Source organism: Polyergus mexicanus, unplaced genomic scaffold (genome assembly GCF_030449975.1).
Source record: "Polyergus mexicanus isolate NDT 795.1 unplaced genomic scaffold, iyPolMexi1.0 SCAF_17, whole genome shotgun sequence".
In the NCBI taxonomy this organism is placed as follows: domain Eukaryota; kingdom Metazoa; phylum Arthropoda; class Insecta; order Hymenoptera; family Formicidae; genus Polyergus; species Polyergus mexicanus.
This window is the reverse complement of record NW_027223337.1, coordinates 6,159,576-6,182,688: the sequence shown is the minus strand read 5'-3', so window position 1 is coordinate 6,182,688 and position 23,113 is coordinate 6,159,576. Positions and strand designations below refer to the sequence as shown.

At 38.9% G+C, this 23,113-nt stretch overlaps 1 protein-coding gene across 4 annotated transcripts in view; it reads right to left on the bottom strand.

Moving 5' to 3' along the window:
* The window catches only part of LOC138940712 (zinc finger protein 608), a 189,384-nt gene that overhangs the window by 135,435 nt on the left and 30,836 nt on the right, over nt 1-23,113 (bottom strand). Inside the window, exon 1 of one of the 4 annotated variants that reach the window (XM_070309837.1) lies at nt 6,558-7,252. The exons of 2 other annotated variants lie outside the window; for them this stretch is intronic. The gene's annotated coding sequence lies outside the window, so the exon portion shown is untranslated. Of the gene's footprint in view, nt 1-5,641; nt 5,951-6,557; nt 7,253-23,113 lie in introns of those variants that run through there. One more of the 4 variants, XM_070309838.1, reaches the window with a different exon arrangement.

Sequence of the window (23,113 nt, the reverse complement as noted above, 5' to 3'; positions counted from 1 at the left end):
GCATCAGCGTTTTAATTAATCCAAACAATTAGCCGCATTGTATGATATCGCGGCATGTCACGCAGTGCCCGTGTTATGTCACGTAATATCTATAATAAACTACGCTGCGTATCAGCTTCTATTAATTATGGCATTAATATAAGCATTCTAACAATGCATTCCCGGCAATTTTGACGAGTACAGTCGAGCGCGTGACATTGTTGTACTAAATCACAGATACACAACTCAAATATTAATTCGGATCGTATTTAGTTTACATTAAAATTAACTTGGCCATATCGTGTTATTTTATGATAATGTCACATAGTAATTGCAAGTAGATAGATACTTTGACTTGAAAACTTGGCCGTCTGAATTTAAAAAAAAATCCGTGTATTATTACTTTAATTAATTTAAATAATATTAATTGAGATAATTATAAATCCTGCGCCCCATATATATCGCAATATTTACCTCGTTGTTGCATTATATTTTTATCGTAATATTTCATTATGTAAGTGAGAGAAATAAATATACGTACAAAAATTTATTGCGCACGAAGCAATTGCGCAAATTGATAACCATCACTCTATATTAATGTAACTCCGTACACGTTATACGCGGGCTATATATCGTACGTTTCTACGCCAAGTGATACTAAATACACGAAATCTTGCTTCGTGCCTGGAAATTCTCAGATTCTCAATGGACAGGTCGTAAATCAGCGGGACATAACGCGAAGGAACGCCGGCCGCGCAACCAACAGTGCAACGATGCGTTTCATTATGCCAGCATTAACAGCAGTCGTATACGCTCTCGTGGATACGTGTATACGCTGAATTAATATATTGTGCCCGTATATATGTATATGTACCGTACCGTGTAACCGTAATACATACTTAATTACCGTGAGCATGTCCGATAATCTGGAAGATTAGCGTGGCCTGGCGAATCGAAACTTGTTCTCAACTTTACGGCGAGCGCGTACTCGTACGATTACGTAAAACTATTAGCGGTTGATAATAATATCTTAAAATAAAATAGTTACTGTCTCTCTCTCTCTCTTTCTTTCTCTTTCAGTGACGCTAATTTGAGATAAACCGAGATCCGCGATATATATAAAAAAAAAAAAACCAATTTAAAACATTATCTCTTGACTCTTAAGCTATAGCTGGATTATTAAAAAAAAAAAAAAAAAAAAAAAAATCCGGTAATTCTTAGTTAAATCAAAAGTAGCTACTGTTAAAATACATCACAATTGAAACATTGTTTATATTAGAAAAACCGTCAATTTTAATTCTTCAAACTGAAAAGATTTTTGAGAATTCTCTCTTTCTCTCGTATATATTTCAAGAAGTCTATATTCGTTCTATTTTCAAATCGCAAAGTAATTAGTCATTTAATTATTAATTAATCTTACGATTATTTATGAAGAAGAGCATTCTACCTATAACATCAATCAACATTATAATCAGAAAATAGATTCGTGTAATTTTCTCTCCTGGCAAATGTTAGTTTAAGCCAATCCTACTGTCAATCTTAATCCATGTATTCTATCGCGTAGAGAAATATCCAACAAAGAGACAGTCGTCTATAATAAAACATAATATTGCGGTTTATGTATATTATCCACATATGTGGAATTATTTTTATGCAATCGATTTCAGCGCGCCGTAGTTATATTTTCGATTTTCGTGCCGCGTCATGCATTCCCTTCGCAATTACGCGATAAATAGCCTAGAAAATCGTTCGTATAAAACGTATAATAACGTTGTGCCGAACGCATGGTCGGTCGTCGCGCGTTAATAGCTGCTGCGTATAGTAGCATTAGCGGCTACATTAATCGATAGCGCCGGCAGTCGCAGGTTTAAATTGTACACGTGACCCTCGTGTGCGGTCGTTGTACCTCTCTCTCTCTCTCTCTCGCTCTCGCTCCCTCTTCCTGGGGGGCAGCAGGATATTCCCAGCGTTAAGAATTTCTTGTACGCATACGCAACATTATACTTTTAGTTAAACATCGAAACTCACACATATCGCGCGTCGTGAATGTAAATAGAAAGAAAAATGTTTCTTACAGAGAATTCGAAGTATATTCTAAGTTTTTAAAAACTTGAGATTGATTTATGTATTGTGTGTATGTGTATGTGTGTGCGTGTATAAAAAATGAATAATACATAGCATTATTAGCGGTTGCCTTTGTATTCAGAACTCGAATACTTACACGAATTCGCAGGTATTGTCTAAATATTACTTGGACAATGTCGAAAATATTCAAGTAATATATTCGGATAAAATTCAGAGATATTCTCGGATATCCGTATTTTCAGCGAATATTAAAATAATAATACGAAAATAATCGTGACGAGAGGGATTCTGTGCGCGTATTGCGATTTATAGAGAACGGAGTTTCCTCTCGTATTGTTAGGTTTCGTAAATCGAAATGTACATGGCGAGATACACGGATTACAAGCAGTGAAAGAGTAACGAATGGCATTTAAAGTGTGTAAGAGTACAAAGTAAACGTTGCTTTCGCCAAGTTAATAATGTTAATCGCGGCTGGAATGTTTTAATATTCCTCGGAATAATTCACTCCGCCGGCAATTCGGCTCGCGTTTATAAGCGACCGGTCGGCTCGCGAAGAGAGGCCGAGGCGGAATATTACGCGCCGCGCACGCACGATATATATCCCAGGCGCGTATCAGATTGACGCATCGCGCGTGAATGACGCCTCTGTGTTAAAAGGAAAAAAGGTCTCTCGCTTGCCGATACGACGTTACTGCTGCGTTACAACGTGCGTGAATCTCAATAGCTGCGTATCGCGCGCGCGCGCGCGCACGCGTTTATTTTTGACACGAGTTACAAGTTACAGCAATGATTATATAATGATGTATTTTCGATGATATCGAGCCAATATATCTACCGGCATTATCCCTTCTTTCGAATTCCGACAGGTTGATGGAAACTAATAGAGACGGATTACCAATTTAGTACCCGAGGCATATAAATTTTCAAATATATTCGAGAAATATCTCACGCGAAAATATAAATTATGAGGTAATCATTTATGTAAGCATCGGGATAAAAAATTGTTTTCCGACTTTTAGAAACAAAGTATCGACAACATGAATACTTCATCTTTTATGAATTTATCTGAACTTTGCTCTTTAACATTAGTATTCTAAGAATAATGCCATAAAAACTTATCGCTTAAAAATATTGTAATAAATCTCTCTCTCGGAAACAAATAAATGTCCCTAGCTGATAAATTGCTTGGATTTTTAATTTCAAAATTGAATTGAAAATAATACTTGTTCGTCTTATGCTTTCCCCTCTCTCTCCCAACGTGTACACAATTTTATCTCTTATGTACACAATGAGATATACAGAGTAAGAATGCACTCCTTGATATAAAAGAAAATGGAGAATATATGGGCACGCGAGTTTTGCTTCTCTTTCAAGAGAGAGAGAGAGAGTGAAGTTTATATTACTATAGAAGTTTATTCAAGGAAGAGCATCCTCCATTCTCGATGTCCGACGCGATATTTGACGCGAGGATTGCACGCGCGAAGTAACCGCTCCCACGCAACCGGACGGCGACACGCGTGAGTAACCTGCCTACGCGCCGTCTTTCGCTCGCGACACGAGTGCGAGAGCGCGTGAGCGCGTGCGAACGAGCGAGCGAGTGCAATGCAAGCTACGCGCCTTGAATGAATTCTCGTCGTCGCCTCGAGCGAGACTCGTGCGTCGTATATATGGATATGTGCGTGCGTATACGCGTGTGCGTGTGTATGTGTGTGCTCGAATGCAATCGCGTCCCGCGACGGATGAACATTCACGCTGATGGATGACCGTTAACGCCAAACACGCCGATTATTCGTCGTTATTTCGTCATTGCGCAAATCACTTTTTATCGGAAGAATTTGTACTCGATTATTCAGTGCGTTTTCCATTCGAGTTATCGTCAAGCATCGATATCAAAGGTGAAATGCCGATTCCAACGATACTTTAAATTTTGCGATAAAGAAAATCGAACAACACTCGAGATAATATTAGAGAAAATTATTCGTATCCCTCGATTAAATACCGCGAATAACCATATTTTATTTCGATCACCGTATTAATCGTCACATATACTTGCACGTTTATTCTTCGTTTCTCAAGTTTATATTCTCACATCTCGATTCTATTGGTTTCGAATACGCGAAACTCCTGCCATGGCCCTTTCTACGTTTGAATATACGAAATACATATACACGCATGTTGGGGATCCGAGTGTGCGTACGCGCATCTACGCGTGCATGCGTGCGTGCGTGTGTGTGTGTGTGTGTGAGCGTATGGATGCGTGCCTGCGGCAGGCGTGATTATCGTGTTCGCGTTTGCCCGCGAGAGACACATGCGGCCCGGTGGTCGTCCGCACACACGTACACGCGTATCGATGTGGCTACACGTAGTAGACCACACTCTCGCGCAATACCAGGACTTCGCGGAGAGAATCGAGTTTGTTGAAATAACCTTTTCGCGAAAGCTGCGCTCGCGCAACGCAAACTGTTATCCGACAGGAATCCGAGAGCCCGCAATGGTTAACAGCAATTTTTAGGCAATACATGTAAACGGGTTTTCATCTATCGCGAACGCTCGCTATAGCTTGCCAGCTCGCTCGTTTTCCAATCGATTCACCGACACAAATCAATAGGATTAAATCACACTTGAGATAATTATGACTCCGAACGCGTATGTACACGTGTGTGTAGATTGCGATTAAAATCATATATATTCGCGGAAATTTCTTTAAAGGGGAAGATATATTTTTATATAAATATATACCGAAATTATACAAATTATAATATAAATAGAGGAATTACAAATCGATAAATAATATATTCAAACGATAATGTATTTTTTTTTTTCTGTGGAAAAATATGTATAGCTTTCAATATATTCCAATATCTCTGCAGATGTACGTATACTGAGAATACGAATAAAAAGAAATTTTTTTATTTGGCAATTCTTATAAACTTTTTTCTACATACATTAATGTAATGATAATATAAAATGATAGAATCATCACGGTTAATCAAATGTTAAATATATTCTAATGTATTTTTCAAAACAGAATATTGAATCAAGGTTTGACAAGTACATACTATTATCATCTACAAGATTTATATAGGAATAAATACATCAAGATTTAGCTATAAAACTCTAAAAAAAAATGTCTCAGGATCTTTCGGATTTCAATGTATTATACACATAATGTCAATATCTGTTCTCTTTTTCAAGATATACTCACACATGTATAAGTGTACATAGATCGCTGAAAAGCTACAAATTTAAGAATTAATAAGTAAGAAGATTATAAACGATTGAAAACGAAGTCTTTTTTAGATTCGTACATGAAAAATATATCAAAAAATCCTTATTAATATTATACCAATATTAAGTCACTTTTACAAAAATAAATTTTAATACAACGTATGAATGAGTGGCATACACAGTATATAAAGTTCAAAATTATGAATTAGGATGGTATAAACAAAGATGGCGACCAATAAAACATTTAACATGGAAGAATCGATTTCAGAGTATGTCGTCAAATCCCTAGATTACGTTTAATGTAGCTTTTCAGCGACTTTTAAATTGTACAAAAAGAGGAGTCACTTACTACAATGCGTCGATGGGAGCAGATGTATACACATACACATCCGCACGAACGCGGTGACCGGCGGGGAATTTCTCCCTTCCCTTCGCAGGGCTTCGCCCAGTATGCTTCCCTCGATGTATATATATATCTGTGTGTGTGTGTGTGTGTGTGTGTGTGTGTGTGTGTGTATATATATATATATAATTCTTCCGACACGCGTATTTCCTTTCGTCGCTTATAATCCAACCGTCCGTCACCGCTGCTGCCGCTGGCTGCGAGCTTCACCTCGCGACCCTGTTCTCACGCACACATGCACATACATACATACACACACACACACACACACACCACACTGCAGCCGCAAAGGAACTCGTCCCGGACTCGTTGTTCTCGCGCCGCGACGAATACACCTCGATCGAACGCGACCGCGAAGTAACAACGCGCAGCTCGTCGTTATTTACACCACGAATCCGATCTTTTTTTTCTGCCGTTTACTCGTCGCGCGACGATCTCCTATCTCTCCCCCTTCTCTCCTGTGGCGCCACTCTTCGTCTAACCTTCTCTCTCGCTCGCTCGGTGCTCCCTCTCCTCTGCCGCGTGTGTGTATTTTATATATATATATATATATATCATGCGACTACTTCTCCGCCGCCGTTACGCTCGGCAAACACATATACACGCGCGCGTAACGGACGCACGCAACAAGCACTCGCGATGACACTATACGATTCGAAATGAAAACGAAAGAATCCTCGCGCGATGCGAAGCGACGATATTTTTCCGCGGCTCTCCAGAGTACGCCCTGAAGTTTGCCCGTTCCGGCCGATCCACTAATGTCGCGCGACACATAAACAAATACGGCTGTACCGCGTTTCTAGAATCCGACGAGTGCACCTACGATCGACACTTTTTATCTCCTTCTCTCTCTCTATCTTACCTTCTATCTCCGTCTCTACGGCGCGCTTTCTACGTGTTGCGTTTGCTCTCTCGATCCCACGGACGGGTCGCCCGGGCTGCGCTATCTTTCTCTCTGTCTCTCTCTCTTTATATCCTTCTCTTTCCGTCGTTCTTCGTAGAACCGACACTGCTACCAATCCGCCACTTCTCCTCGTTTCTTTCGACACCTCGGAGCACTCACACGCGAAAAACGATGCTGAAGTGTACGCGAAACACGGCCGCCGACAGCCAAAGCAAAGTTGAGCGAACGGAGTGAACTACTCCTTCCTACTTGTCGTCGTCGTTGTCGTCATCATTGACGCCGTCGTCGCGAAGGAGAAGCATGCACAACGCACACTTTCTCTCAACACACACACACACACACACACACATACACACGTATATGCACTTTCCTTGGTTTGTCGTTCGCTTCGGTCGGTCGTTCTCCTCTCACGCGAGAGCGGGACACACCCGGGTGGTTTTCGTCTACGGTGCCGTCCGCGCGATGGAGCGGACGCCGCGTCTCGAATCGAGTCGCCTTCGATTTCGGTTTTGCGTCACGACGTCTCCTCTCGCCTCGACGTGAGAATCGCGCGCGAAGGCCGCGGATCTTCGCGAGACACGCGCGAGACGGACGAAAAAGAGACGCACAGAGAGACAATCGCGCCTCCCTTGTCACAAAGCACTCACGACGAACCGCAACACATGGCTACGACAGGGCCTCCGCCGAGATCGGGACTATTCGGTCGCGCTCGGTCGCGTCCGCCGCTCGCGTCAGGGCCGTCGACATGTGCTCGCAGCGCCACGTGACACAATTGCCTCGCGTAGGAGAGAAATGTGGATTCTCACGATCGATTTTTTTACACGCGATACTCATATTGCGACATTAAGTATCCATTGCGTAATGAAAACAATATATTATATATAATTTATCGCTCGACGATTATATTAATTTGCCAAAAGTTCAATCTATATACATTTATACACACACATATATATATATATATATTTATAGCCTGAATTGTCGGCAAATTGTCATAAATCGTTGGTATCTAAATTGGTTTGCAAATATTTAATTTAATGTATCTGAATTATTATAGGAAAAAATTATGTAATTTCTATAAAAAAGAATTTTTATAGCATGTTTATAAATATGTACTGCTATGTATGTTAGTCACAATAATGTGATAATTTTTTTAAAGAATTATTATCGTGTAAAATAAGAATTCTTCTTGTTTTTTAATATCATCGATAGAAATAAGCGATTTATTACATTAAGAGAGAGAGAGAGAGAGAGAGACAGATATCGGGGTGACAAATAATATATACTCGGATATAAATCAATTGAATATACGCAAATAATAATAGAAGCGTATTAATAAGCCGGGTCTGCACTGAAAAATCCGTTTCGTTAATACGGAATATAATAAATTTTTATTACGTAATTATTATTTAAAATAATATAGATGTGTTTCTTTATCATTGAATGTAATTTTATTATTATTTGATATTGATAATTCTCATCGCAAGCGCACACATGCTTGTAGCTAAATAAAAATATAGAAGCACGTTAATAAATCTCGTCGCAGATATACTCTTCTTTATCGTTAAATAAGATAAAGTATAGTTTGCTATAAATAATTCGCGTAAAAAAAGTCTCTTTGCAAATCGAAATACGGAACGAAACAGATGTGTAAATGAAAAGAAATTCGGTCAGACAGAAAACTAGGGGAGCTCGGGTGTCAATTTCCGGCGTTGGCCGACAACTAGGGTTCCGCACAGGCGTCCTCCGTCCTCTTGTCCTCTTTCCTCGAAGGCTACACGGCCAGATCTGGTCTAGAGGAGAAAAGAAGCCGAGGGAGCTTGAAAGAGCACGACGAAGCACGAAGAGAAGAAGCCGTGGAGCTGTGGAGAAGAAGCACTCCTTCACCGCGAAGCGGACTCTTCACGGCGAGACAAAGGCGAGGTTCTCTCGCTCGCTCCCTTAGCCCTGTCCCTCTTTTCTTCTTCAATTCTGCCCTCATTCTGGTCGCTCCTCTTTCCCCCTTTAATTTCGTTCGTCTCGCTTCGATCTTCTGCTCTTCAGTATGGACTGTCCTTTTTCTCATCCCTCTTTGTCTTTCTCCCTCGTTTCCCTTTCGTTCCGTCCTCTTCGATTCCGCTGTCTCTCTCGAAACCTTCCATCTTTATCTTTCAATCCCTCGCATTTTATCCCTCGACTTTTTCGATCTCTCTTCTTTTCTTTATGGAATTCTATCAGCGTCCTTATCGTTTCGGTGCGAACCCGTCCGCTCAATCTTTCACTCTCGACATCGGAGAGAAAGAGAAAGGATCGTCGGTGACAAACAACGCCGGACCCGAGAGAGTGAACAAGGGGACGGCAATTAGGAGAGATTCGTTTTAACTTTTCCCTCTCGTCCTCGTCGTCGTCGACAGCAGACAGCGAACGCGCGATGATCACTATGTAACCGGAAGCGGCGATCGAAAACTCGTTACGTCCTCTCACTCTTTTTCCTTCTCGATGCCCTTCTGCATCAGAGAGAAGGATATAACCACCGGTGACATCGGTTTCCGCGATTGTCCTTGATAACGATATCATATATTACGATCCGCTTCGGTAAATTTTTCGATCGACTATCAGCTCCGAGAATTTGAAAAACTTTTAGATATATTATCAAGCATTCTCTCTCTTTCTCTCACTATGTATGATATAATATCTTTATTTTTACATTTTGAAAATGCCCTTTTTTTATATTATAAATATATTATTTATAAAAAATAATATATATAATTAAATAAAATAAATTGAAAAAGATTTCGATAATTATATTATTTAAATATAATTTATACATAAATTGTAGAAATTTTTGAAATCATCTTTCAACGATAATCATGAAATTAAAATTCTAAGTAATAAAAAATGCTAATGAAAGCTATGAGTCTAAAGTTACAAGATATTGAGATTAAAAAACTAACAAAATTAATATATTATTAATTTGTACTTTATTATTAATTAAATTTATCGTTGAGTAATATTGTCAATGATGTGTCGACCATCCGGTTAAAGGAGATGTTGTACTTAGATAACGGTGTTAATTACGAAAGTATCAACAGGAATGCTATCTGGTATTGTCAAATGAAATCGGATCGGTTTTACGTGCTAATTTCAACGTTATTTTATCTTTTCTGATTAGATAGCCTTCTTGGTAGTAACTGCTGCGCCGTATATAATTTGAGCGCGTCCTGTTCATCTTGAAACTTGTTTTGCTACAAATTCCTCTTTAAGCAAGACGAAGGAATCCGGCTTTATATATATATATTTGATCCCACGAATACACAACAAGTCTGACAGATCTCAGCAATTTCTCAGTGTACCAGAATCGTGATAGGATATCGCTCGTCGTATTTCTGTAATATCCTCAACATATATCTTTATAATTTTTAAAAAAATACGACAAGGGATATTCTACATTTTTGCGCGTTACTGAATAGAAATACGATAGTAAAAATTACTTAAAAATACAATATGATACTTAAAAATTATAACAGGGCAAAATATTATTTAATTTTGCTTTACACTATGCCTTTAATTATTATTCGTCTACTTAAATTTTGACATGTTTACAAAATGTATGGGAAATGTGTTCGAAGACGTAAAAATGCATATAATGAAAATGCATCGGATTTATATCATTGTGCTAATACAATATAACTCGTTGATATAAAACTGTATGTGGTTTTAAAGCAGTTCGTTCCGATTTCGTTAAGTAAATGAGGGAGGAGCACACACAACACAATCTAATACAATACGCGATGCAGGGAATAAATTGAGAGGCTAGTAGCGTGGCTTAAAGTTGGGGGCAGGTCCCCGTGTTAGTTTTGACGTGAGACTGTTAGAAAGGCACGGATTTCTAAAGCTATTATTAATGGATGAGAGGGAGGAGTGTCAGAGAGATGCCTCTACGCGCGTTTACCCTTAACACGAGCCTCCTCCTCGTGCAGTTCATTTCGGAGGCTGCGAGCCGTCAAGGAGGAAAAAAGAACAAGCCGGCGAAGTATATGCGCGACGAAGAGCGGAACAAAGAGAGCGCCGGCAGATATGGCAGGGGCGAATGTACGGGGAACGTTACGAGGGTGCGCATCGTGACAATATAGGGAGAGAAAAAAAAGAAGCCCGTTGTCAATCGATGCCGTTAAGTATCTATATAGATATTAGATCTAGAAGCAGTAATTTCTTAAAAAAGAAGAAAATTTCTCAATTTTTCATCATCGAACAATTTCTTTTTTACACGAATAAAATACTGCCTCAAGTTTTACAGTATTTTTCAATAAACTATCCTATTCAAAAAATGAAATTTATTTCTATTTTATTCATTTATTTTCTTTTATTACATTCATGCATTCTGAAAGAAACTTCGTGTAACTTTCGCCATCGAATTTGAATTAAATTTAAAATAAAATATCTTAGAAGTTCATGGAAAATTTGTTCATTCTAACCGCGTGATGCGGTTAACAAGAGAACACGAGCAAATACATGGAAACTTAATTTATGTAAATCATTCGAAAGGGAAAAAAAAAGAGGACGAATGCGGGTAGGTGGATGGATTCACGTGGCTTTGTACGTGGGGTCAAGTCAAATAGAATGCTTAATGGTTGCGTACACAATGAAACACTCGGCCCATACGAATCAGTGTCGCCGCGGGATTTCTCACCACCCCGAGTACCGATGTAACCGCGTTTTCGTGGGGTCGTACGAGAGAAAGAAAAAAAAAAAGTGGATAGGGTGGCAACTCCCTCTTTTCTGTATCAGCCCCAACGGCGATGCTACACATTGCCATCCTTATAAAAGCGTGCGCGCTCTCTCATTTAATAAGCGCGCACGTATCGGCCAATAAGGCAAGCCGCCGCGGGGTCAGATCGATGGAGTAATCACTGAAAGTGGCAGTGTTTTCCTGCGGGAGATGGCTGCCGGTGGTCGGGGCATGATCATTTCGGCAAATAAGCGTGAAATTCTCGATTTGCTTCCGTACCCACGCCGGATGGAGACTCCATAACTTCGCTTTTGTGTAAGCGCAACCGTCCTGCATCCGAGAATGCAGGTGCACACGTAGTTATTCGACGCGACGCATTAATGGCTTTCGTGGTTGACGCATCTGTCATACAAGAAGCTTTATCCAAGACATTTAGTATCTATCTCCGAATGTTACAAAAATAGTACTAAGTATTAATACCGAGATAAAATGTTAATGGATATGTCAATAATAACCCTAGGCAAATATTCTCGATGATCTTCATGAATTCTTGAAATATTTTGATCAAATATTCTTAAAACATCGAAGGGCATGATAAAATTCGATTATCCCGGAATCGTTTGAGTTCTTTGAATTCTTACATATCTGTAAGAAAACATGACAGAACTGTCTGAATCCGACGAATTTTTAATGAATTTGTTAAAAAATTCAAATTTGGCGTATTTTTATGTATAAAGTCCCTTAAAAAAAAAAAAAAAAAAAAAAAAATTAATTTTATTATCTAAATAAATAACTTATTAAATTTAAAAATATACAAAAGTGCTATCAAAATTTTGGCAATATTTTATTCATGATAATTTCCATAAAAAAAATGTTTGATGTGCCATTGTACCTTTTCCCCTCTTCCAAAGGACAACACATATTCAATTGTTACACACGAAAATCCATAATTCAGATACACGAATGTAATACTAAAGATAAAACATCACTCATTCCGAGTGAACACTGGATCATTTACAAGATAAAATAAAACCCCCATACTTAACGTTGTATTAAGAACGCGAAAGACAATTATATTATTATAATTCACACGCGTACACAATACGTCGCAAATCTATTCGAATCGAGAATGTAATTCCTTTTTGCAAAATTTACTCTTGATACCCGGAACGCCTCGTATGAGGAAAGAATGAACCATTCCATTAACTTGCTCGGCTCGTACAAACATTCTCGGCGAGATGCGAAATGTGTGCGGATCATGCTTCTCCTTTCCTCTAATGATACACTGATACTTTGGTTTGGAGCTGTGTTACCTTTTCTTCTCAATCGCGCTCTCTTTGTTCCGCCGAGGTCGTTCCTCTAAACGCATCCATGTGTGCTCTACGGCGAAAATCGGGCTCCGTGGCGGACGGGCGGACCTCAGATCGGATGCAGTGAATAAGAGCGGCGGGGAAAATGTATGAGTGTGCGCGAATAAGAGGAGAGCAGCGTATTAGATGAGACGGACGGGGGGAGAGTCGGCGATGGTGGTTTCGCGCGCGATGGACGAAAATATATTTCTCTCCTATAGAGCTTTGAAAAGACCGAGATGGGGAAAGGGAGAGAAAGGGAAAAGAAGCGAGAAGCAGTGCAGGAAATGCAGACTGAAGAAGGACGAACTGTGAATATATGTATATTCCGTCCCGTCTCGAAAGGGAGAGAATCCGAGAGAGAATTGGTTGGACGCGGACGGAGAAAATATACCAACACCAGTATATAGCACCAGAAAGATGTACACAGGGTGTCCCGATATACAATATTAATTTTACACACATTTCAGATATTAGATATATTCTTTTATACATTTGTTATTGATGCTTTCTTCATTAAATATCATAACACAAAAGAAATTATAAAAGATATAGACTTTTTACAAAATAGATTTTAAACATGCAGTCTGGTAGAAAGCTCGTATTCGCTTAAATTCAAGCGAATTTCAAGTTTTTATTTACAATTTTATTACCGTTTAATAATGAATATTAGAAAATTGTAACAAATAATAGAAATGTTAATCGATTTACAAATGTGTGAATATATTAAAACAAAAGTTTTCTAGTCACCCTATAGACGAAAAGAAGAAGAACTCTGGGACAATGGAAAGAGATGGAGAATGGTTTGTGGGGAACGGGAAAAGAGGGAGTTCGAGTGGAAAAGAGAGAAGGCGAGTCGGGTCGAGTCGAGTCGCGTAGAAAAAGAGGGAGAATTTGAGGGACAGTCTAACTGCTATGGAAAGCGATAGACGAAGATGGTAAATCGTTGGAGCAACGATAGCGTATATTTACTTCCACTTTGCCGCAGGAAAAAGAGAGACAGAGAAGAGAGAGAGAGAGAGAGAGAGAGAGAGAGAGAGAGAGAGAGAGACGAAAAAGCGCGCGAGAAAAAACGAAGCGTGGAAGACGATCTCAATACACATCTAGTGCATAATCGGTAGGAAGGAGAAACGACGAGCAAGAAGAGAGATGACGCGGCAAAGGATAGAAGGAAGATTGAACATCTACTGGCGTAGTATGAAGCAAAAAGGACAGGGCGAGTGAAAAATGGAAGGTGTATCTACCCGTGCGAGCGAAGAAAACGGAAAGAGAGCGAATATAAACTCTCGTTCAGCTAACAAAAAAAAAACTCTGACGTTCCCCGATTTTCATGAGGTTCAAGTATATCTTATAAAGTAGCTTGTGTATATGTGTGAAATAATAAACACGTGGTGTTTTATATGCGTACAGCAAGTTCAAAGAATGAAAGGTCTCCTGCAAAGCTAACTCGTGACATTTATTTCAAAAACATATCGCTGAAAGCAACGGATTATATGAAAAGTTCTTCGCAGTGTTTCGAAACAAATTTCGTAACTTAAAAGCACTTTGTAATTGCGCAATTTCCGCGATTTTCTTTCAAGTAACATCGAAGATAAACTAACGATACCACAAATGTTCATTTTCAAAAGCAACATGTATGCACACGTTCAATTTGCCCAAGTATCGCTAATATCCTTATTTACGCAAGAGAAAAAGACAGAGAAGAGAGAGGAATGAAGAGCCGGATTAATGAATGTTCTTTACTGCACGTTCGAACGAAGAAGAAGACGAAGGCAAAAGTCGATAGATTGGTAGCGACAGCTTCGCCGCGGAGTGCAACTTCTCGCGTTTATTATTCCCGTTTTATCGGAGCTATCGTTTAAATCCCCTCACGCACATGCGGTACATTCACAAACACGCGCGAGAGCGCGATTAACTCGCCCCACGTGCGTGTGTGTACGCCGTTTATAATTTATATTCGTGCATCGATACCACTTATTCGATATACACGGGCTCGTTCGCGCAGTTCACGCTAACGCGAGTATACTATGCATGATATAACGCGGTGTGTCGGATACTTTTTATCTGATGAAGACTTAAGCGCGGCGTAATGCAGTCGTCGCGAATAAATCATTTTAATAGGCCGGCCCTGCCGGCCGTTAGATAATGCTCGTTAAGTCGTTAGATATCCAGGCTTTCGTATGTACGGATTATCCGCCGTACATACGGATACGCTTCATCGGCGATTAGGTATATTATTATTATGTCAGATATCTTCTCTCGTTGTCGGATAATTATGCTAACATAGTATCTAATTGTAAATACAATATCTCTTCACGTGTGGAAAACTATTATATATATGTCATTTTCGCGATTCTAATCGCCAACCGGTATTATTAATAATATTATATATTTATGTACTTTATATATCTTTTCTCATCTTTTTTTCTTCGTGTCTACATGGTCATATTTATTTTAATTTTAAACACCGAGTTATTTACATTTGAATATTAGATTTTTACATAAAAATTCTATATCGAGTTTCGATCGAATTTGATCTAAATGAAATCTCTTATAATATCTCTTCTTGTAATATTTTGAATAACATTAATTATTGATTAGTTGGAAGAAATCTTTTCCATGTTATGATCAAGTATAATCTGTCACATCACGATATATGGTACATGATTATAATTCAAATTAAAAGTTATATCTTTCATATTAATTCATAATCATCGGTATAACTTTCGATCTCTATGACAACACGATAGAAGCTGACGATATCGCGTTTTTTATCGATAATTTGAAAATTAAAAAAATATTTAAATATTGTATATTAGTTTTTTTATAACATATAAAATACGCAGATATTGATCAGTATTTAGACAATGTATTGAAATATATATCCCTGTCTTCATAACGGATTATTATTTTCTTTTAAAGATATATGCGCCACTATCTTCAACAATATGTTATCGATGCTATTCTTATAATCCGCATCCGCGCTCTTTCTGGCGAGAGAGATTGTTCGTCGATATAAATTGAAAACATCGCCGGTATTCGCGGTAACGTGCAATTAACGGGCGATATATCACGTTGCGAGGAAAGTCCGGGCTATTTATTTTATCCAGACGCCGTGGTCGTCGTCGTCGTGTCGTCTAGTATATAGGCAAGTCGGCGTAATATATTGTTCGTTGGTACGCTACTATATTTAGGTGCACCGTACGCTAACGCTAGCCACTGGAACGCTACCCCCTGCTGCTATAACCCGTAAGATTGCTGTTTTCGTTGGGCTACCATAATGCGCCGTCAAGACTAAAATTACGTAAAACAACCAAGTTTCAGCAGAAGCAACGCGTGTCTGTTTTCTTAATCTGATTGTGAACATATGCGCCAAGTGAAGTAGCGGCAAATGAAATTGGAGGTTGAATCGTATTCATCTTTTTGCTCGATTGTGACTTTTTCTTCAATTATAATGTGCAAATCTATAGTTTTAGAATAATACACAAAGTACTGTTTTACGAAGAGATATGGTTTAAATTGTTTAGTTTAATAAGTAATTTATTAGAAAGGCCGAATATAATAAAAGATAATTATTTTCATTTTTGAAGTTTCTTTTCATACTTGTCATATAAAATTTCCAACACATTAGGAACTATATATATATATATATATATATATATATCATATTATATTTTATATATTATATAGAATTCTACAATATAATTAAGGAAAATTTTTTGAATACTTACATGTAGAAAATAAAATGTAAACTTTAAATTTTATTCGATACACATGACTTGATAGCGAGAAGGTTATGCTTAAAAACTAGAGAAAATATAATTGGTTCCGAGATCAGAAAAGTTAACAGAATAGATCGATGTATGGGAACGATTTAACGAAGGAGAGCCTTTAATTTAAAATCCGATTTACCATCTAATGTCATTTGCTCAGCGTTACTGTACTATTATAACTCGCTGCTCTCCGCTTACCTTAATTCGCTTTTAATACGCTGTAATGTTTTACTCGACGTTTTATATACGCGTACGTATGCTCGGAATTATTGCAATAGACACAATCTAATCGTTCAGTGTAAAGTTCAAATAATTAATAAGACTTTGATCGTTTTGATGTAGTAGAAAGTAGTAATTAACGCTTTATTGTTCTTTTTTATCGCTCGACGCGTTTGCTTTCCGGCTTTCATACAACGCAATATACTCCACAATTTTACGAATACATTTATATAAGCATTACATAAGCAGATTTATATTTATACGTCACAGTATTTTCAAGTATTAAATGCATGTGCATTAATTTAATAAATTATTATTTAATTTATATAAACTGTTAATATTTGTTCGATTCTAAATTAATATTCATTTGTAATAGCGGTTTATTTAATCAAAATATTAAAATCTCTTTTCGATTTTTTTATATATACATCGTTTTTCAAGCTCTTATTACATGCATCATCGATTCGAAAAGGCGATAGATAAATGGTTGCATATTATTTAGAAGCTTATTAACAATAACTAATTTCAATCAATTTAAAATTTATAAGAAAATAAATAAAGATTAAAATACATATCTACAATAATTATACACTTTTATAACTATTCGCTGACATGAATATCGATAGATAGAATCTGTAAAAACGAGTTTGAAATTAACGTTCACGATGCCGCCCGAACTTTCCTCATTATATCTCGCGTATAACCATTCGCCGACGGAATAACAAACGTGCGCGCGTTACCGCGGGCGAGATATTTAATGTAACGCGTCTCGTTAGGTCAGCATTCACCGTCGTTAATTCCCCGCAGCGTGAAGGAAATACACGGTATACAAAAGTACAACGATTACGCGCTCGCGGTCAATAATTTCCGCGGCCGCGCCTAACCCATCGACCGTGCGTAGCGCGCGTATAAACTATCCGGTAGCTGCTCGAAATGATGTATGCGCGAACGTTACTAGCTATTTACACGGAATTGTACGCGTATGTAACTTAACTCAATACCGCCGCCGGACTCCATTACCGTTTCGACTGCGGCGGCGGCGGCGGCGGGGATATACATCGTTGACCTGGCCGGTTCGCGCGCATATTTACCGGAGCCCGTGAGGTTTGCGGACAATGTTTGCCCCTAGGAGCGAACGACATAGAGGCTGCCGGGCATGCTCGAATTTGATAAATCGAATCTCGCGAGTATCGCTTACCGTGTATCGTATAATGTCGATACCATCTATTATAATCGATAAAGAAACTGTTTGCGCAAATAAATAGATGGAGAGCATATAATTAATATCCGTTTACGAATGTGTAATCAAATAAGTAATGCCCGTTGTGAGGCTGTATCGTTCGCAAAGAAGTTGCTAATGACTTTATTCGATATTACGAGCTGATAAACTGAATTTCTGATTCAATACTGCCTTCTATTCTCCATTGATTTAATGAGATAAAATAGGATACAAAATAGCTGACACGTTCAATAAATGCATTCGATAATTTAACGGTATTGAATAGTATATCTTTGATTAGTCAAATATTAAATAACGTATGTTTTCGGCCGTAAAACGTCACGCATTCGTAAGAAAATTAATATATTTCATGTATTACCGTGCCCCTCGAATAAAATGAGAAATTTAAATCGATTTGGATTATCTATAATCTATATCTACATATATATCTGAGCAAGAACCATCCATTTCACTGTTTATACTCGCCTCGGATCGGATCGGGATCTTGCAATGCGCGTGATCGGAAATTCAACGAGAAGCGGCAAATTCAATAGAATAGCGAGAAAAGCGGCGAGTTATGAATTTTTACGATGAGATAGGAAAGAGATTTTTTAAATCTGCGGCGCGTTATCGATTCGCTCTGTGCGTGAACGATAGGTGCGCGGCGTGTGCCATAAAATCGCTCCCGATTTCCTATCGCGTCTCGCTAATTATGGGAACGCGATGCGGCACGTATCCCTAATTACGCGAGAATTCGTGTCGCGTAGTACGCGTCCGCCGATAATGCCGGCCGCGGGGGATAATGAACTTAAATTTGTCGTTAAACATCACCTCCACATACGCGCTGTTAGCCGATGGTCACTTCCACAGAAAGCGACGATAGCGCGCGAATGACAGCGATGCTGTCGAGTATAGCAAATAATCCTTGTTACATTTCATTGAGATAGATAGACGGTTCGTCTATCCATCTCAATGAAATGTAACAAGGATTTCAGAGTACAAAATTTTAGAGTACAAAATTTACGATAGTTTAATTTTTCAGCTAAAGATTTCATGTTAAAAAATTAAAATATCGTAAATTTTGGACTGTAAAATTTTGTTTTCTCTAAAAGCGACATTTCCGGATTAATAAATCACAAGTTATAAAATATCTGCATTATCAAATAAATTTTGTCGAGTCAATTGATATATTGACCAAGGCATATAAAACGAACGTTATAAAGCAGGTTATAACAATTATTAATCTTGCATTGTGTTTTATACGTTATTCTCTTTGAACATGTCGCATGATACATGTCGCGAATAACTGTACGAGCGCGCGCGGGGGGGCATGTAATTAACGAGCGCCCGATTACGCGCAAGTTACGTTAGCGCGGAGACGTACGCGAAATTGAAAACTTATTCGCGGAACAAATGTAATAAATGTGTCCATCCCCGTGCGCGCAATCACGTCTAATTAGTGCAATCAGCTGCGGATTTTGCGTAACGACGGGATACGATATCGCGCGATATATGTCGGCACGTAATAATGACGATCGGGCGAGCACAAATATGTTTTTAATTAAATAGCGCGTTTGCATTATCCGTTTGGAATAATGATTAGCATTGTGCCGATTCTCTGACGGAGAGGATGGGGGCGAAAGCATGTGGAGCACGGAGAGGAAGGACATTTGCGCGAGCAATCGCGTCGAGTGAAATTTGTAAATGCAACACATCGCGCATCGTGCCGTGTATCATAACCGTTGCGTCGCGTTTTGCCGCAATCAAATGTCACGATGCGAAATTAATGGACGAAGCAACAACGCGAAGCCCTGGTTAGTTACATGGAGGAGCCAGTAGATCGGATTGCGCGATTGCGGATAAATTGATGAGCGCAGGATGTGTAGAAAGATCGCGTACAATGGATAACGGTCATTGTTGCGGTATTAAAAAGAAGTGAGATACGAAAAGGTATAATTACGTTTTACGCAATATTTTCTTTCGTGATATAAATTTACACCATTTTTTTTTTTTTTTTAGAGAATAATCTCAATCGCACGATAAGGAAAGAAGCGTCTCTACATACGCGAATCGAATTTTTCGTCCTTAGACGTCGATCGGAAATACATGTTACGTGACTTTCCCGTTATATGATGGAAAACAAAGTATAATATTTTGTTAACAAGAAATATCATCGTCGTAGAAAGAAGCGAGATTCGATCGTATGTGTAAAGCAATATCGTGTGTCGGTTTTGGGAGCGGGTACTGTCGTAGTGGATGCGGGAGGCAGGAAAAGGGGAAACACGAACCCGAAGTTGTATCGCGAGAGTCACCGGTTGTAATCGTTGTTATCAAGTGGAGGTTAGCGGGCAGATTCACGTCCGTTGTTTGCATTTGATGGGGTTTGGAAGGAAACATAGAGTGAGAGAGATCGCGAGGATTGAAGAGATGAGCAAGAGAGAGAGAGAGAGAATGAGAGAAGAGGGAAGAGGATAGAGGGCTCGTGTTCGCGATAGGCGGAGCCAAGTGGCGGTCGATATGAAACACCCCTCAATGAAACAAACTCTATCCTCCCTTCTCGCTCTCCTTTTCCCTCCCTTCCCCCCTCCCCCCCTTTCTCTATCTCTTCCTCATTCCATTGCTATCTCACCGACCCTTCGTCCCTCTTTTAACTCCCGCCTACGTTCATTCACCCTCGAACGCTTTCACATTCTCTCTGCTCTGCACTTATTCGCCCTGAAGCTTACACAACGTGATCCGTCATAACGGCGCACCGCGAGACTTTTAGCTCCCTCCGTATACCTCTTGCACCGCGCGAGGAAAATTTCGTTTCAACAAGAAAGAGGAAATGAGATAACTGTATCTATAAAGACACGACCACGCTCGCGAGTATATCGTGACAGTTTTTGCGCTTGGTGACGAGTTTACAAATTTATTCGCCACGAGTTACAATCGTAATTTGTGAAAGCTCGCGATTAACCCAAGGCGAATAATTTAAATAGAAAATAGCGATAAAACCTCTGATATTTTTCTCTCATTTCGATAAACGAGAGAATTCGCGAAGGTACTTAACATCTGGTATCTTTACAATAGCAGTTTTTACAATTTTACAAAGTTTGACGGCGTAAAATCTCCGATTACGCGCGACGAAATGCTTTCAACGGGATTCAACAACTCATCGACGTGTAATGCAAACGCGGGATTACAGGATAAAATTGGCGTGAAGTTGACAGCATGTTGGGCAACGCGTAATTTGAATTGACTATTAATCGTCTGCGTAAACATTGGCTCGCGCTGATTTACATCGCGTATTCAGCGCTAAATGTTTATTTGTCTAAAGCCAGCTCGACATGTACATCCGTTCGTTAAATATTCCAAAATTCTCTATTTATGCGAATTTTGGCAGCATTTAATATTTTATCGCGTGAAATCATCTAGATTAGCGCTTTTAATATACGACACGCACATGAATGCCATCGCATTTATAAAACTATCGTGAAAAGTTTCAGCGCGCGTTCAAGCATTTCTTCTTGTTATTTAGCTTAAAAAAAAATTTCTAAAAAATCAGCTTGAGTGCTAAATTTTGATTTTGAATTCAAATGTCCGTGATTGCAATGAAACGTTTTCAGTATTTTTCACACAATTTTTCAAGAGTTTAAAAAGTGTCACTCTTATAAATGTAAAAAACGCTGAAATCTTTTGACTACATGATATACAAAATACTCTAAGTATTTGAATATATATATATATATATATATATATCAATATTTCATATACACAAATATATTATCTTCGCCCAATGTACATATATGTTAAATCTTCTGTAATTTTTTATTTTCAATATCTTTTAATTTAAGATTTAAGACATTTATTTTTAGATTTCTTGGAAATTTGACTAAATTTCAAACAACAATTTTGCATGTATCGTGTAGTTTATTCGTTGCGGCGCTTTATCTTTAAACTTGAGTGCTCTTTGCCAAGAAATTTTGCGATAGTCTCTTGCACGCCGTAAATACGAGGCAATTCGAGACGGCGTCGTTCGCGAATAGTCCCGTAACGTTCGCGGCCGATAGTCCCGGCGGCGAGGATTCTGATTTCTTCGTAAATCCTGCTCCAGGTTCAGCGTGCCCGGTGGTGCCAGCGAGCGAAAACCGACGCTGTCAACGAATCGATATCCGGATGGGCGTGGCCTTGTCGATCCTCTCGCGGATGGAATAGAGCAGAACGCGCGAGATATATTCTCGCAGATGTTGGCAGATGTTCGCAGATGCCGCGGAAGATTTAGCGATTCGATTTAGGACTGTTTCGATATTTTCCTTTCTGTCGTCGTGTCCGATGTCATAATTAATAGTCGGCCGTAATTAAAAGTCGTATTGCAGTTCCCGCTTGATAAAATAGCGTATACCGAGATGTCGACAAAGAATATATTTTCTCTCTCTCTCTCTCTCTATACAGGATGCATCGACTCTTTCTTCCGTCTTTTAATTAGCAGCAATGTTCTCTAGCTTTTGATTCGCATTTTAAAATTTTATTTCACAAAGAACTTTGTAATCGATTGCTAGAACCGTAATATTTCCGTAGAGGTAAATTCGACATCATCGATGAAAGAAAATAAAGCGAGAAAGAGAGAGAATCTTTGTACGATCATTCTCGTGGCATGCCGATATAAATTGTTATCTGCGGCGGAATATTTCATTACGTCTTAGCGTTACGTCTCACGAACGAAAGTGTATTAACGACAGAATTCAGCCCTTCCCTTGGCTGTTTTTTCCTCCCGCCCGAAACGTTGCATATAAAACGCCTTAATGGCAGTACGATAAGGACATGATTTATCACCGCCGTAACTCCCGAGTGTCGCCGGGTTGTAGGGCACGTCAGCCGGCTACTTGCTCTCAACGAGCGCGATTAACGTATTTATTCGCCTTCCGCTTTCCGCGCTCAACGCAACGACTGTGTCGTATGGGGGCAATGTATCAATGCTTAGCATCGATATCGATATCGAAATAAGATATTGACACTACATTCGATGCCGAAGAGAAAGCATTCATATCTTAAAATATCGCCATTTGTCACGAGGCTCATATTTATGGCTAAAGCATAAAACGGCTGCTTAAAATAATATATAGGCTACACAAATCGTCATTTTATTTCTAAATTCTTTAATAAGCTTGAAATTAACTTGAAGTTAAATTTCTCTTAAAAAACGCGTCGAGGCATCCAATGATTTTGAGTGATAAAGTGATTTCGAATTTTAAGGAATTAAAGAG